The sequence below is a fragment of the Gopherus flavomarginatus genome, chromosome 8 (assembly GCF_025201925.1).
Source record: "Gopherus flavomarginatus isolate rGopFla2 chromosome 8, rGopFla2.mat.asm, whole genome shotgun sequence".
Lineage (NCBI taxonomy): Eukaryota > Metazoa > Chordata > Testudines > Testudinidae > Gopherus > Gopherus flavomarginatus.
In genome coordinates this window covers 95,246,772-95,264,565 of record NC_066624.1, presented here as the reverse complement: position 1 = coordinate 95,264,565, position 17,794 = coordinate 95,246,772, and positions in this window count along the sequence as shown.

Below are 17,794 nucleotides of genomic sequence, written 5' to 3'. Positions count from 1 at the left end.
AACTGTTATCTTTGTATATTTAGTCACATTTGTAGATTTCAGGAACAAAAATAAGTTTTTTGTTTTGCTTTAAAAATACCCTTCATTCCTGTGATCCATCAGAGCCAATGCAATTAACAGAATGAGCTGGATTCTATTTCTTCTTACGCATCATTAAAACAATTCTAGAGTGAATCAATTATACCTAAGCAATACACTGAAGGTCGCAGAAGGGTAAATTAGGGCAGAATTTGGCCTACAGAACCTTTATTACTGGTGATGATAATAAGAAGGAAAAAACTCAGCATGACTTTCTGATCCCAGTTTGAGTTATCAGTGTTGCTATTTATAAAATAAGGTTTTTTAATTGTAAAATGATTTTTATATGGAATTTTGAGAGACTATTTGCATGGAATGGCATGGTGCTTTCTCACAGAGCCACTTTTCAGAGCTCTACTTCACTATTATTTTGATAATTTGATATATTCATTCAATTTGCAAGAAACACAGATTGTGCATCTTTACAAAAATGTCAAGCTTTTCATCTTCACATCTTTTCTTCCATCTTCTTAAATTTGATCCCAGTCATGCTCTGACATATGAGACAATAAATTCCAGGGGACTGCTCATATTTGTGAAGCTACTCACATGTATGTTTGCAAGATCAGTGCTTTAGAACATTAGCTCAGAGATAAAGACAAAGTTTTCCTCTGTTTTGAAAAGCACCATACAAAATATAACTAACAATATTATTAATACTACTCTATATTAAACAGAGCAATTGTCAAGCCTAAGTTCCTAGCATTTTCTTACAATCAGATACACAGTGTCAAGGACATCATTCATTTCTTCAGAGAATACTAAAATATCCCACACATAGAGGATAGAAAAATATTTGATTTTAGTTACTTATCACTGGGACTGTGTTTCTGAGATGTCTGTATCTCTACCTAGACACACTTCATGACTGGAGCTATGAAACTACCTCAAGAAGTAGGTAGAAATGTTATTTCAAATTATAACTGTAGTTAGTTTTATGACAGCAGACTACTCTGACTGGAAGAGAAGGAGAGTATAGGATCCTGCTCCTAATGAGGTCACAGTATTAACAATCAAGGTTTGCCCTAAAATTTCCTCTCATTTAAGAGTGATGTTGTCATGGCTTGGTAATCACTGACAGAATGGCTACTTTGTTGCTGCTATTACTGGAGGGGCACAAGAGAAAAATCAGAGGGACAATGTTTGTCTGACAGAGGATCGGAGGATTGAGATCCAAAATTTGTAGGTCCCAGGCTTCTACTACTTTTCCTGTATTATCATAGACTGGAGGAAACTATGGAGGGGGAATATACCAGCTCTGCAGTTCTAACAGATGGCAGAAGTCTTGTGAAATAATAGGATAAACAAATCCAAACACTAATTGTGGTTTGGTCTCAAACATACACTCCAATAACAATCTACAGAGAGAGAGAGAGATGACCTTTTGAACCAAATAATTGTTTGTTTGAAAGATCAGCTTATCTCTTTGCTAAGGAGCATATTTTCCTCAAATGATCATCTGCTTAATTTTGTGTCATTTCAAACCAAGTAAATTATGTGATTATAAACTCTATGCCTCCTGTCCCATGAGCCTAGTTCTCTTCACATTTAGGTAGGTACACACATTTTGACCTTATTGGGTGTTGAACTGCTGTCAACTGAAGTCATAACAGGGCCTCAGACATCTTATTTGTACCACATATGTGGTCATGAGAACCAAAGAATACGCTCCTTTATTTTTGTAACTATGGAATAAACTTAAATTTACAGCTTTAATAACATATTTTATATTGTCACCATTATTATGGTATCTGAACACTGCACAATCCTTAATGTATTTGTCCTTACAAAATACTGCTATGAGATAGGCATGCTACTATCCCTATTTTCAGAAGAGAAATTGAGGCACAGAGACACTAAAATGACTTGCCCAAGGTCATATGGAAATTTTGTGACAAAGTAAGGAATTGAACCTCAATCCACCTTAACCACGGGAACATCCATCTCATCTATGTGCTTCCTACCAAGCCATCTCTGCCCCAGCATAATTTATGACTTTGAAAATTTATACATTTTGAAACTGACATTGTGAAAAGAAAGAATAAGCCTACAAGTTCTTCCTCTCAGAAATTACAACAGCACAACATTGGGATATTAATTAAAAATATTTGAAGATGTTTATAAAAATGTTTATCATCTTTCAACAAGCTCAATTAAGTTAATATATATTTTTCTTTCCAACTATTTGTACAGTTGAGCATCTGATTATTAAAAACTGGGTTGAACAGACAGAAGTATCATAAAACAGTACTTAACAGTTTTTAAAACTCTAAATGTTTCAAAAAATATTCTTTTTAGCTATCTATGTCATAGAAAAGCTATGTGGATGTGTGAGTGGTGAGATGTCTATGCAATAGGACACAATACAGTCATCCCCAAACCTCACAGTGCTACTCATAACCATGTATTTATGATATGTCCTTTACCTGTTAAAAGTCATTGGTGCCTTTTAAATTCACCTTATCATGAACTTATGCTTATCAGATTTCATCTTGTATCAAATGTACACAAACTGTACACAAGACAATTGAAAACTCTAACTCCAGTTTCCCTGTTTTTAGAATATACTGTGTTTTATTTTATTTGTTCCTTTCTTCAGGCATCAAATGGTCTGATATCGCCTATTGAAAGACTACAGCAATGTCAGATTTCAAGAGGTAAATCAAAACACAAAATGTGGCTAATCAGCAATATGAGTTGTTTGAAAACATCACAACTAACCGGTTGGCTAAGCTTCTAAACAATTAAGCCATTTCAATATTTTAATTAACTCATCTCAGGGTACACGTTTTGATAAAGTTATGTATCAAATGTGGTTATAACATAGCCACATTTGCAGTTGCTTGAACAATAGACTGTTATTCAAAACTGCCAGAGATATTTTATTGTTGTTCATTATGGTAATATTTTTTTTAAAAGGAGGTGGGTCATGAAGGAAAATTACCTGTATCTGATCTTCTCTTAACACAGAAATACTTTTCTAAATATACATTTGATCATAATTTAGTAATGAGTATCTTAAGGAAAAGGGGATGGTCTGGGGTGGGAGCTACAGTAATGAACATGGGGCAAAGTTTGTTAAAAATATATATTTAAAAGTATGATCATTCTCTCAGGCCAAATTCTAGCCCCAGTCTGCAGTCTAAAGGAACCAGGCACCACATACTGTGGATATCTATGGAGTGTGGGTGGCGGAGGATGGAAGTCATGCTGGAAGGACCATGCTTTCTGCAGACCATGGTGTGACATTGCCCCACCATGGGCTGCTATTACAGCCATAAGACTATCCCTGGAGCTCCTGCACACCCCGCCTTGGAGGGGTAATGTCTTATGGATCTTTGTGGTCTCAGAACTGCCAGCCTCACTACTGTGCCTTGCTTGCCATGCTGCCAAATGTCTCTTGCCTGACAGAGCACCATAGTGCTAGAGTGTTTTGCAGATTGTCCCTATAGGTACCTCCCCCTTCCCCAAATCCTGCTTATTCTCATCAGTTGGAATCCAAACAGATTCAGCTACTTATGGAGACCTCAGCAACTATGGATGTGGCAGTGGGACAGAAAATGAGGCAGATCTGTTTACAGGAAAGCAACAGCATGAGACTCCAGTTGAGTAAGAAACATGTGCCTAATTTTAAGCGTGTAAATAGTACCATTGCTGAGCTGTGGCCTAAGTGATACACAGCACATAAAAAATAGGACCCTTCTCTTCCTGAAAATTGGTATGGTGAGAGGAAAAGAGTGAGAGGTTTTTTTATTATTAAGATGATGTTTTTAGGTAGATGATGAATAGGAACCACATATTATAGGACTGGTCATTCAAATATTTACTCATATGGCAGACCCATTGACTTCAATGGGACTACTTGGAGGAATAAGGACTACATGATCTGGCTCACTGGTACTAACCACAGTGCCAGTCCCGTGAAGAGTTACACACATGTTAAAACTTCATGCACTGTGATGGGTCCCATTGAAGTTACTGAGATTCCTCATGGTGCATAAAGTCTTTGTGGTATCGAGACTGATGTTGTGTCCATTATCAAACTGGCTGTCTTCTTCATCAGACCTCCCAAGGTTTAAATCAAGAATGTCTTATCTACAAAATAATTCCAAGAGTTCCTTATGTAGTTTATATGACATGTATTGAAAATAAAATTACTTTCTTCAACATTGTCAACCTTAAGTTAAAAAAAGTTTGCACTCAAACTACTGCCTGCAGTGAAAACAATTCACACAAAACATCAAACATCTGCATTCATATTAATCCAGCACCTTCCTTCAGCTATCAAGAAAAAGTTCTTCTCTTTTCCTTGGCCCATGTAATGGGCAAATAGTAATGCAACAGCTTGCCAAAATGTAATTTAAAGAAAATATTCTACGGTTTACAAGGGATTAGAAAACTATTGTGGTAGGCAGTGAAGATGGGAATGATAATATGATACACATAGCAAGTTATTTGGTTTTCAGCAGGAATGAACTTGGCCGTAATATCAGCAGAAGGAGATGGAAATGGTACAGTGCTGGCAGGAGTACAGCAACCCCTGTGGGGTGTCCGTCTACAATGATATAGCAATAACCACAGAGACTGAAGCAGAGACTGGATGGTTATTAGTTGCACTGAAGAAACTAATCAATGGGAAAAATAAAGTTTAAAATCTTCAAAATGAAACTGTCTGGTTGCTTAAAGGCAAAATAGGAGGATTAAAAACTGTGGGTGCAGGCAAATATTTCCCAGATTTTATGCAACAGACCAGTTAAATGCATGGGGGAAATTGTAGCATGCCAGTTTTCAGAAAATGAAAGTATTAAAAAACTTGAACAAACCATAACAGTAAGAACAGGAAAAGTTGAAGTTGTGTATGAAAAAAAAAATCCAAAGTATTGTGTTTACACACACAAAAAGTGCCTTATAGTATACACCATTCGATATGGCAATTCATCTACATACAACAAAGAAACTCTGTACTATAACAGTGTTCATATTATAGAGTCCGTGGAGTGAAGACATTCCCTTACCAGCACCATATGAAAATCCTAGAAGACTTCCTGGGCCACATCTTCAGTCATTCATAAGTTAAAGTGGCATAAGAGATGTCCTGATTTTTCAGCCAGGGTTTAACTAGGCCTACCTTTTGCACCTCAGTTTTGCAAGTACAAATAATTATGGACAATAGTTAAGTTATTGTAACATATCTGACCGTGAATTGTAGGTTCAGCCACGAACTGTGATGTCTAAATAGCCTAAATTGCACATGCAACAATTTGTGCATATATATTGCAGATGCTTAAAAAGAGATGTCAAGTGCAGGGCCGGTGCAACCATTTAGGTGACCTAGGCGGTCGCCTAGGGCACTGGCATTTGGGGGGCACCATTTTCCTCAGCAGCAACCATGGTAGTTGGCTCTTCTGCCGCCCTGGTTGCCACCGGCATTTAGGTGGAGGGAGCAGGGGCAGGGGAGTGCAGGGAGGGCTGCTTGCAGCAATTAAGGGGTGGTGGCAAGCAGGGGAACTCCCTGTCCCAGCTCATCCCTGCCCCACCTCCTCCCCAAGCACGCCATGGCTGCTTCACTTCTCCTGCCTCCGAGGCTTGCAGCTCCAATCAGCTTAGGCGCTACAAGCCTGGGAGGTGGGAGAAGTGAAGCAGCCACGGCGTGCTCGGGGTGCTCATGCGTGGAGCAGGGGTGAGCTGGGACAGAGGAGATGCCTCAGGGCAGAGGGTGGGGAGCTGCTGCAAGAGGGGTGCCTCAGGGCGGAGGTGGGGAGCTGCCGTGGAATGGAGTGCGGGGGGGGGGGGGTGCGCAAGGTGGAAGTTTCGCCTAGGGCACAAAACATCCTTGCACCGGCCCTGGCCAAGTGTAGAAAATATGGGCCAAATTTTTCAATAATACTGTATTAGTGTGTGCTGGTCTCATCAGTACACAGGCAATGTTGATGGAGGAGATTAAGATGCACAGGCATGTTCTACAAATGGATTACACAAACAAATACCAAATCAACTGCTCTATGGTGAGCTAGCATATGAAAAAGTAACAAAGGGTAACATTTTAAATTGAGAAGAGATTAGGAAAACTAATTAGCAACTAATACTATGGTTTAATTTTGTTTTCAATTTATAACAGTGATCTGATTCAAGGATCTTTTCTCAATGCACTGCTCTGCCTTGGGCCATCATCTCCATCCTTTTGATAACTCAAGTCTAGGTCTTTTGTCACTAGACTTAGCTGATGCAGTCTTGAGTCCATGGTCTAGATCCACAAAGGACTTAAGTATTGAGACACAGAGTGTCACAATGCCTAATTTTTAGGCACCTAGAAAAATTACAAGAACACCACTGTGATCCACAAAATCTGAGTTCCATGGCTAGGCTCTCTATACAATGAATAGGGAGTGAGATGCCTAAGAATATGAACCGCAAACCCAGCATACCAGGCAGGAGCCGGCCTAAGATAGCCAGTGGGAGATGCCAATAAGAGGGCTGTGTCCTAAGCATTGCCCTCTCTTGGAAATAGGTACCGAAATCCAGGCTGCAGGGAGGCACATCATTCTGCTTGCAAACCATGAACTGGGGAAGACAGACATTCCTTTGCCTAACTTGTGTTTGAGGCCCAATCCAGCAGTCTGCTGTGCTCACAGACCACTTAATTCCACACAACAGGTGGGAGTGGGGCAGCGTGGAGGAGAGAGATATTCCTCCAACTCCTTTTTAACCTCTAACCCAGTGGTTGTGGCTCACTCTCTGGATATAGGAGACACTAATTCAAGTTCCTCCTCTGCCTGGTGACAAGGGACTTGAAAAGGGATCTTCCACCTCTCCAGTGCATGCCACTGGGCTATGGACATTCTGATGTAGGGCTCCCTCAATCTCTCCATTGAATTTGTTCCACTTTAATTAAATGAGTGAATAATTTAATATCAATGGGGCCAGAGAAAGAGCAAGAATCACTTTATTGTCCAGTGGATTGTGCTGGGGAATAGCTGGAAGATAGGCATCAGGATGCCTAGAGGGAGGCAGCAGCGCACATACCAAGAGGCAGAAACATAGGCACCAAGGGACCTTATACTGCAAAAACTTAGATGTCAAGTGAGTTTAGGTGCCTGCAGCGTTAGGTGGCAGCTAGGCAGGGGTGTGGCGGTTTGTAGTCGCACCTGAAAACAGGACTTAGGCACCTAAACCTGAGGGCTAGGCACCCAAGCACATGTGTACAGCTGGACTTTAGACACTTAAAATATTACTTTGATGTTTTTGTGACTCCAGTGAGCTGTTACTGGTTTACCCTTTAAGACTGTAAAGGACCTTCCACTAGTATAGAATGCTTGCTTAGGGATGTGAGCCATGCAAAGTATGTTTTGCCTGTTCTCTGTGAACTACACTGACTTCTGATTCCTTTGGGATGCAACTCAAGGTACTGACATTAGTATAATTATATTGTTTGCAATATAATTATTATATTGTGTTTCTGCTTCTAAGTCTGCACTTCCAAAACTAGAGACAAAATGTTTAAGCAGTAACAGCCACCAGAATTTGCTTTGTTGATTCATTAGAATTCAATTCTTTTTTATTGACTTCCAAGGCTTTGAGCAAGGTTCATCATTTTACTCAGGCTTTTCCTTGTGAAATGAAGGAAGTTGGATCTTTTTTCCCCCTGAAGAGGGAAATGAAAGATGGACTTTTGTTGATTCATATTGGTGCTTAATTTAAAAACCTCAAAAATTAATCAATCCCTAGGAAATGATCTGTGTCTTAGGCTAGGTCTGTGGGGAGTGGGGGTGGGGTGGGAAGTGTAGACCTAAGATATCAACTTCAGCTACGTGAATAGCGATTTACCTGGCTGTGAGGAAGGGTGGTGAGTTGACTTCTGCCACTCCCCGTCGACTCCTCTTCTGCCTCTCACAGCGGTGGAGTTCCGGAGTCGACGGCAGAGCAATCGGGGATCAATTTTATCGCATCTACGCTAGATCCGGCGGGTAGTGTAGATGTACCACTAGCTATTGTTTAAATACAAATGAATGATTAGGTATTATAGAGGTCATGGTGTCAGGTGCAGTGTACTATATAGACCATTTTATAATACACTAATTCCAGTTGCATTATAATTCTGGCCCAAGAACAACATTAACAGATGTATGGTTAAGAAGGGTAAAAGTACAGACTGGAATTTAAGGCAATCAGTGCTTGGAATCAGGGGATAATAAGAACTAAGGAGATCAAATATTTGTAATATTTGTGGCAGGAAGTTCAATGTAGCAAAAAGCACAGTCCCAAGGGAGAAAGAAAAGCAGAGGTTTATGAAAAAGGTTTATTTCCCCAGCTGAAGTTGCCATGATCTTCTGTGCTGCAGAGCATAGCGAGAGAATGGATGTGAGCAGTGAGAATTTTTATAAAATCAAAGTTCAAGAGATTTATGGTACTTATAGGTTTCAGTCACTTTATCTCTAGCAAGTGCAAGCAAATAAAGGACAGGCCACCGTGCAAGATGGAAGCTCTACTGTCAAAGAAAATGGCCAGAGCAGCCTATTTTTCTTGATTATTGGGTACAATATTCAACTCTCTTCCAAGATATTCCTTTGTGAATACCAAAGCCTACTAATGCTAAAGTTACAATTATTTTTTGGTTATTTGCATTGCAGTGCAGTGCTTAATGGCCAGGGCCCCATTCTAGGAAACTTTAGAAACAACAGTGGTCCCTGCTCTAAAGAACTTACAATCTAAGTACCGTATAAGACTATAAACAACAGGCTGACATCATAAACAGACAGAGGAAGCACATGGAACCAGAGACAATATTTAAGTCTTTGACAGCTTAAACATGGAGTTTTACCTGGAAGTGGAGGTCAAGGGCTTAATGTTAAATAAGTCTCATGGATTCACTTAAAATGGAGTTCTACTCTGAAAAGTTAGTATAAAATGGCATCCTGAGACTCACAATTGCTTCACCATGATTCCTGTATCAAATGTGTTCAGAATGTTTTTTTTGGCTACCTGACCTGCAAACTGAATCTGGAATGTGAAAGTCAAGCTGGGTTTTTCACTTGTCCAATAAGAAGGCCTATTTATTGAGTCAAGCCCAAAGTATTTCATCCTTCAAGGAAGGCGAGTAGAGAACCCAGCCTTTCCTTTCAGGCTGTTGACGTCAAGACTGTGTAGATGGAACATGCTCCCCCTCACTGAGACAGCAAAGGCATATGTTTGTCAATGCTGGGTCTTTTTGCACAGGTGCACTTCCACCAGTGGCATTGAAATCAGGGAGGCCAAGAATTGAAAGTCACTTTTTATGCTAGTGCAGAACATCTCACTAGGGATTGCCTAATTGCACCTCCCTTGTACCTCGGAGGCTTCTTGCATGCTTGGTTTCAGTTCAGTTATCCAAATAGAAAATCTGACTAGAAAGGCCCGATATCTACTTAGATTCTCCATTAGTTTACAAAACAATGCATTGGGATTCTTTTCCTCTTTCATAAATATTACACAAATATAGATATGGAAAAGCCACAATTCTCCATATAATTTAAATGGCATTTTCTGTCCTGAAATTGGATGTGCTGAAATAAGCCTTCAAGTTCCCTTCTTTCCACTGCCCTCCTCTACAAAATGGCTGCCAGCACTCTGTGGTTCAATCTCTGAAAACCTTCCAGTCTTATATGTAAGGAAAAGGCAGTTTATTTATTAAAATCCAGTTTCCTTTTTGGAAGATGAAGTGTGCGCATTCCACTACAAATAAGGATTAACAAACGTCAACTAGATCATAACCCATATTCATATTACTTGCATAGGTAAAGTCAGTTCTGTTTTCACCTTGGAACTATTTATGTGTGTATGTGTGTAACAGTGTGTATAAAGGTTGCAAATCTAGACCTTTAGTACCCAGTTTATACTAGTATGTTTTATTTTCGTGTGATTTACTAGGAAGGCTAGAAACTTCATTATGGTAGTCTCCATACTCAAAGATCACTTCTATTCAGGTTTTAAGTAAATCCCTCAGTTTAAAAGCATTGTGAGCACACACAAAATGTGTCCACTCCCTAGGCATATTTTCCCACTGTTTCATTGCTCTAAGTATTATGAGCAATATCTTCATGTTCTCCTGTTACAGCTCTCAAAAATATAACAAAAAAGATTTTTAAAGTTTCTTTGAACTTCATAAGTCAATGATCTCTTATATAACTGCAATAAAAACCTCTGGGAAAGAACTTATTATGAGTACAGTGTCAGCAATTTTAGCTTATTACAGATGGCTTACTCTCTTTTCCACATAACTATTTAATGAATTTAAACTAAAGAGTATATAATTTCCTGGCTGATAGCAGCCCTGAGCTTTTACTTGGAGTTTTTTAAATTTAGATTACAGACCAATTTAGAAAAGGACTTCAAGAAGGAAAATAATTCTTAAATGCTGCTGAACAATGTTTGCAGCCAGTCATTTTACTAGGAACTCAGCACCAGACCACATCTTCCAGAAACCATTTCTGGAAATTTAAACTGCTTTTAGTGTTATGTTAGACCCCAGAACACAACTGTAAAATATTGGTCAGTACTACATTGAGAATAAAATAAAGTTTTTCTTTATTAAAAAAAAAAAAAAAAAGTAAGTTACAGTTATTATGTAGCAATAACCAAACAGTTATTATGTAGCAATGATATGCCACTATGGAAAGAATGTGGCTCTCCATCTGTTTCTTATTAATGGTGGGTATCCTCAGAATAACTACATACCCACAAGTACAATTCAAAATATTTGCACTGTATTTCTGGGATGGCATGTGGCAAAATACCTCGTTTAATGCTGGATATCAGTTCTAAATCCAGAGAAAAATCTCCAGATTCAACCTCTCTCTACTTGAATTATGTTTAGAGACTATATCAAAAGAAGTCCCCTCTCTTTTGTCTTATAATATGTTTTAGGTGCAAAGCTATTGTCAACACTACTTGTTAAAATAGTGAGAAGAGAGCAATTACCACTAAGTATTATTTGTACTGTAGTAGTACCTAGAGGTGCCAATTAAGGATCAAGGCTGCACTGTGCAAGGCACTATATAAACAAATATTAATAAAAAGACAGATCCTTACCCAGAGAAGTCATAATTCTAGGATTATGACAGTCACAACAAGTAGATGACACAGACAAAAGCAAGGATAGAATAACAGTGAAATAAATGTGCTATACCTAAAAAAGTTCACAGTCATCTGGATACCATTAAGAAAATTTAGTATCAGTGATGGGAAAAGAAGGCGCTTTAGGAGACCTCCATCACAAGTCTTAAAAATAGTTGAAAACCAATGAAACACAGAGAAAACATCTACCTTATCAGAATGACCTTTCTAAGTTTTTCTTTTGGTACAAAGGAGAACCAAACATATAATACGCAATCCAAGTCATAACTTTACCTAAAGCTGCTTTAGAATTCTGTAAATTTCATTGTTTATTACAAACTCCTGACATCTGTAGACCAGAAGGCTGCAGGGGGAAGTTCAAATTATCAAGACTTTGGTTCATCTGCTGCACTAATTGTTATCAACACTGGCATAACAGAACTTTTAGTGGCTTACGTTACAAAAGCAAAAACTAGCCTCTAGTGGATATTTCTGCTGGAGTTTCTTTACCCACAGAATGGCTTAAAATAACTATCAGGAAGATTAAGAGACATGTTTGGTATCATGGTGAGCACTCACAAATTCAAAAAACACCAACCAGCAATATACCATTAAAGTATATGTCCTGGGGTGTTCCGGAGTCAGTGAGCACAGACATAATTACTAATGACATATTACACTGGGAAAAAATGAAAGCAAACCCCTGAACTTCCACAGCCCTGGAAAGCCCTGAACACTGTGGACTTGCAAAAGTTTCACAGAGCTAGGGAGCTATGTTGTAGGCAGCCTGAACAAGGGTCTGCACCTCCATGTGCTGCAGATAACAGATCCACAGGGTGGTCCCCATAATGACCTAGAGTGGAGGAGTGCTTTGGAAAAGAGTAGAGGAGTGCATTGGAGCATTGCATATCCACCAGACATCCACATGTGTAAGGATGAGACAGATATCTGGGATAAAATACAGTCCTGCGACTGAGTGGCCTGGCAAAGGATAGTACATCTTATGACACCACGCAACCTTCTCTGTACATAACCCATTTACGAGGACTTGTAAGTTGCCTGGAAACTTTTAAAGACACCATAACAGAGGCTCAATTTAAATGTATACCCCAAATTTAAAAAAAAAACAGTATGAGGACAAAAAAAGTGCCACTGTGGCTAAACAAACTAAAAGAAGCAATTAGAGGCAAAAAGGCATCCATTAAAAAGTGGACGTTAAATTCTATTGAGTAAAATAGAAAGGAGCAAAAACTCTGGCAAGTGAAGTATAAAATATAATTAGGAAGGCCAAAAAAGAATTTGAAGAACAGATAGCCAAAGACTCAAAAAGTAACAGCAAAATTTTTTTTAAAATTAAGTACATCTGAAGCAGGAATCCTGCTAAATAACTAGTGGAGTCACTGGACAATCGAGATACTAAAGGAGCATTCAAGGAAGATATGGCCATTGTGTAGAAACTAAATGATTTCTTTGCATTGGTCTTCATGGCTGAGGATATGAGGGAGATTCCCAAACCTAAAGCCATTCTTTTTAGGTGATAAATATGAGGAAATGCCCCAGACTGAGGAGTCATTACAGGTAGTTTTGGAACAAAAATTGATAAATTAAACACTAATAAGCCACCAACTGGTATTCACCCAAGAGTTCTGAAGGAACTGAAATGTGAAATTGCAGAAATACTAACTATGGTATGTAAACTATAATTTAAATCAGCTTCTGCATCAGATGACAAGAGGATGCCTAATGTGACACCAATTTTTAAGAAAGGCTCCAGAGGCGATCCTGGCAATTACAGGCCTGTAGCCCTAACTTCAGTACCAGGCAAATTGGTTGAAACTACAGTAAAGAACAGAATTATCAGACACACAGATGAACACAATTTGTTGGGGAAGAGTCAGGATAGTTTTTGGAAAGGGAAATCATATCTCGTCAATCTACTAGAAATCTTTGAGGGATAAACAACCATGATCCAGTGGATAGTGTATAGGTTTTCAGAAAGTCTTTGACAAGGTCCCCAACCAAAGACTCTTAAGCAAAGTAAGCTGTCATAGGGTAAAGGGAAGGTCTTCTCATGGATCAGTAACTGGTTAAAAGATAGGAAACAAAGGGTAGAAATAAATGGTCAGTTTTCTGAATGGAAAGATATAATCATGGTGTCCTCCAAGGGTTTCTACTGGGACCAGTATTCTTTGACATATTCATAAATGATCTGGAAAAGGAGGTAAACAGTGAGGTGGCAAAATTTGCAGATGATGCAAAACTACTCAAGATAGTTAAGTCCAAAGCAGACTGTGAAGAGTTACAAAGGGATCTCACAAAACTGCTAAATGTTGATAAATGCAAAGTAGTGCAATGTAGCGCACGTTGGAAAACATAATCCCAACTATACATATAAAATGATGGGGTCTAAATTAGCTGTTACCACTGAAAAAAAGATCTTGGAGTCATTGTGGATAGTTCTCTAAAAACATCTACTCTATGTGCAGCAGCAAGCTGAAAAGTTAATAGAAAGCTGGGAACATTAGGAAAGGGATAGATAATAATATAAAAATATAATGTCTCTGTATAAGTCCATGGTATGCCTACATCTTGAATACTGCATGCAAATCTGGTCACCTGATCTCAAAAGAGATATATTGCAATTGGAAAAGGTATAGAGTAGGGCAACAAAAATGATTAGGGATATGGAACAGCTTCAATATGAGGAGAAGTTAATAAGACTGGGATTTTTCAGCTTGGGGAAACGATAGAAACCTATGAAATCATGATTGGTGTGGTGAAAGTAAATAAGGAAAATTTATTTACTCCTTCTCATAACACAAGAACTAGGGGTCACCAAACAAAATTAAGAGGCAGCAGGTTTAAAATAAACAAAAGGAAGCATTTCTTCACACAACACAGTCTACTTGTAGAACTTTTGCTAGAGGATGTTGGGAAGGCCAAGAGTATAACAGGGTTCAAAAAAGAACTAGATACATTCATAGAGGATAGGTCCATCAATGGCTATTAGCCAGGATGGACAGGGATAGTGTCAGCCTCTGTTTGCCAGTAGCTGGGAATGGGCGACAGGGGATGGATCACTTGATGATTGCCTGTTCTGTTCATTCCCCTTGGGGCACCTGGCATTGGCTGCTGTCGGAAGACAGGATATTGGGATAGATGGACCTTTGGTCTGACTCAGTATGGCCATGCTTATGTTACCTGCTTTTTTTAATGGATGGGGAACTGAGATACTGAGAGATTAAAACCCAGATTTTTAAAGATATTTAGGTGTTTCTCTGCTCAGTTTTGCAACACCTAACTAATTTAGGATATAATCTTACAATCCCAACCAGATTTACAAAATATAACATTGGTGAACTCAGGTAGAGGAGAAGCATTGACTTAATCAGTTTTGACATGTAAATTTGAACTGGGAACTGTCATTTTTTCCTCAGTGCTAATTATATAACATGAGAGAGCGAATATGTGTGCTATCATTTTCCCTCTTCAGAAGCTTTTTAAAGTAAATATGCAAAAATAAGAGTCATACTAGAAAGCTGTCACAACATAGCAACTACTTTTTTTTTTTAAGTAGTCTATTCCAGCTAAATCACACAGCAACTTATTCCTGGAGGCATTCTGTGTCACTGCGGTTGTGCAGATTTCACATCCCTCACAAATTTCTTTGCTTCTCTGCAGAAAAATGACTTCTGACGGGGAAGCGTAGGGAAACTGCAAGAATGGTTTTATACCCATCTTTCTGGAAATGGTCAGCAGCCAATATAAATTGTGAGTTTGATTCACCAGCCCTCAGTTGCTCTTCAGTTGCCCGCTTTGTAACACTGAGCATATAAATGCATCTATTTGTTGACTAATAACTAGGAACAAAGTGTCAAACCTAGCTACATTACTATTAGGCAAGAGGGTCTGGGGATTTTCTCCAATGCTCCCCATTGCTATTTTCCATCCATTGGTTTATAAATTATATAGATTACCAAAATAATTGAAATCAGAGTGATTATATTGCATTAGTTTAACAAAATATGCAGAATTTTGCAGAATTAAAAAAACTATTGTATGCAGAATTTTTAATTTTTTGGTGCAGAATTCCCATAGGAGTAAGAGTAATATTGTGACATCTGAAAGTACTGCAAGCTGACAAATGTGGATTACCTTAGTGGCTACAACTACACCTCTACCTCTATATAACTCCACCTGATATAACACAAATTTGGATATAATGCAGTAAAGCAGTGCTCCAGGGGGACGGGGCTGCGCACTCCAGTGGACCAAAGCAAGTTCAATATAACACGGTTTCAACTATAACGCGGTAAGACTTTTTGGATCCCAAGGACAGCGTTATATCGAGGTAGAGGTGTAGTTTTTACTGAAGTCTGTTAAAAATCTATCACACACTACACACAGATACACATACACACGAAGAAAAAATTGATAATACATTACAATCAAAAGTATTTGGAGATCACCTAAACATAATTCAAGTAAAAAATAAACAAAAACTTTCAAGTTCTCATAGATGTTTATGAAGTTTTTTTTAATCTATTTTAATAATTGCTAAGTGAAATTATGTGTCTGATTTCTTGTTAAATCAAAGCTACTGCTTAACATAAGAATATTACCATTATATTTTAATTTTGAAAGGTGCAGTTTAGTCAGTCAGATATATTCTTGCTTTGCACCTATGAGAAAAAAAAAACCTCTTGTCAAGGTTTTTTCCCCCACTTTGAATGTTAGAGTACAAATGTGGGGGACCTGCATGGACCCTTCTAAGCTTAATTCCTAGCTTAGATCTGGTACGCTGCCACCAGCCAGAAGTCTGTGTCTGGCACACTTCTGTTCCCCCCAAACCTTCCCTGGGGAACCCAAGACCCAAACCCCTTGGGTCTTAAAACAAGGAGAATTTAACCACCCCCTCCTTTCCCCCCCCACCAATCCCTGGTGAGTTTAGACTGAATTCCTTGGATTCTAAAACAAGGAAAAATCAATCAGGTTCTTAAAAAGAAAGCTTTTAATTAAAGAAAGAAAAGGTAAAAATTATCTCTGTAAAATCAGGATGGAAAATGCTTTACAGATTCATATAGACTAGAAGGACTCCTCGCCCCCAGCCTGAGATTCAAAGTTACAGCAAACAGAGGTAAAAATCCTTCCAGCAAAAAGACACATTTACAAGTTAAGAAAACAAACATATGACTAGTTTACCTTGCCTGGCTATTACTTACTATTTTGAAACATGAAAGACTGATTCAGAAAGATTGGGAAAGCCTGGGTGTATGTCTGGTCTCTCTTAGCCCCAAACGTGAACAACAAACAAAACAAAAAGCACAAACAAAGACTTCCCTCCACCAAGATTTGAAAGTATCTTGTCCCCCTATTGGTCCTCTGGTCAGGTGTCAGCCAGGTTTACTGAGCTTCTTAACCCTTTACAAGTAAGAGAGACATTAACCCTTAACCATCTGTTTATGACTCCTCTCCTTACAGGTCAGCTATAATAACCCTTGGTACAATAAGATTTGACTCCCTACTAAATTACAGTATCTTCTAGGATTGCAAGAAGAAATTTCCAATACTGCTCAAACTAGAGAAATCACTTTTCTTCATGTTTTGACCCACACAAAGAAATTTAGTTGTCTCATTTTATTGACTGACTTCTACTTCAGTGCTGTTTTAATAGAACTAGATACCAAAATTCTCTAGTTGTCTTAAAGGAAAGTTACAGCATAAGGCAGTACTAATGTACACCTCCCTACATAGTCTTGACAATATGCTTCAACCCAGATCTCAAGGGACGATTTCCAGATAACACACTGTCCATGCCTTTGTCTGTAGCCTCAAATTCTTGGTCTTTTGCTTCTACTTTAACGAGCAAATTAAAGTCAACAGGAAGTTTAAATAAGTTTAAAATTCATTAAAGGAATACATATATATAAACACCCACACACCCTATAATCAGTAACCTATGGAACTCAGTGCCTTAATACATCACTGAGGCCAAAAGCTTGGTAGAATTTAAGGGATACTAGACTTCTATAGGGTAGAGAATATCCAGAGTTATACTTCATAGGATAAAAATAGTAAGTGATCTCTCAGAACATAAGCTAGCCACTAACTGGACAGGTTAGGAATAAGTTTCTCACAAGGGCAAGTTATTCCCTAGCAGACTATTACTGGGCTTCTACTTTCCTCTGAATTTTGTTGTGAAAATCTACTTCCAGGCCTAAGTCACAAATATTTTGAGTTTCGCTATCATCCATTGCAAAAGCACCAGGTTCACTGCAAAATTGACATTTTCCACTACATTCAGATTTGCAAATATTAATTAAAATGATTTTTAAAATGTAACAGTTTGCAAGTATTTACTTTCACATAGTCTTCAGTTTGTGATGCAAACAACTTTGCAAAGCAGCTCTATTCACTCTGTGTATAAGAGAGAATGTAAAATAGAACTAATTCTTGAGATAGAGTTCTTCTTTTCCTGGAAATAAATGATTAATGTTCACCTTTTAAAAAAAACTATTCAACAATACACAATAAGATCGCTATTGTAATATCATTTAAAAGTTCTGTAGTGTATTTGCAGATCCAAGGTTCCATTTTGCTTCAGAACAGAACATAGCTCCTTTCTTGA